Source organism: Sinocyclocheilus grahami, unplaced genomic scaffold (assembly GCF_001515645.1).
Source record: "Sinocyclocheilus grahami isolate Dianchi unplaced genomic scaffold, SAMN03320097.WGS_v1.1 scaffold21.1, whole genome shotgun sequence".
Classification (NCBI taxonomy): domain Eukaryota; kingdom Metazoa; phylum Chordata; class Actinopteri; order Cypriniformes; family Cyprinidae; genus Sinocyclocheilus; species Sinocyclocheilus grahami.
In genome coordinates this window covers 3,810,673-3,811,244 of record NW_015505200.1, presented here as the reverse complement: position 1 = coordinate 3,811,244, position 572 = coordinate 3,810,673, and the positions used below count along the sequence as shown (strand labels likewise).

Genomic DNA, 572 nt, shown 5'->3' with positions numbered 1-572 from the left:
GGTCGTTACCTGGTGCTGGGTGATGGTCACGATCGCTGCCTCACGTGCCTGGGAATGTAGCACGCTGAGGTGGCGTTTGTGGATGAGTCATCTTCTCATTGCGGGAAGATGATCATCTCGGAGTCGCGGGCCAAGCTCCGTTTCCTGAAGGGGTGGAGTTCCGTTGCCTCTACCTTGATCTAATTCTCCTCTTGGCGGCAGCCAAGGGGGGCTACTTCAGGCAGTAGCGTGGGCGGTCTGAGGCACTCCGCAGCCAGTTGAGCTGCCAATGGAACGTGCTGGGCCCTCTACAAGGAGCGTACCAGCCGTATCCTTTGGTGCTCCTCCCAGCGACCAGATGTCGATTGCTGCATCGGAGGGTGAGCCAGAGCTTTCTGGAGAGGAAGATTCGGCTGCGCTGCTCTCCTCCGGGACTGTAGCAATGCCTGAATCGGATCCAGAAATAATGGCTATGCTTTCCCGGGCCGCCGTAGGGGTAGGGCTCGAGTGGAGACTTCCACCGTGTCCCGAGCCCTCAAGGTTGCACGATTGGTTCTCGGGGTGGTCCGTGCTGGTTCTCAGCGCCCCGCCAT

The 572-nt window shown here is 59.6% G+C and overlaps 1 pseudogene; it reads left to right on the top strand.

The window, feature by feature from the left end:
- The window catches only part of LOC107557208 (tenascin-N-like), a 37,717-nt pseudogene that overhangs the window by 21,588 nt on the left and 15,557 nt on the right, over window positions 1–572 (top strand).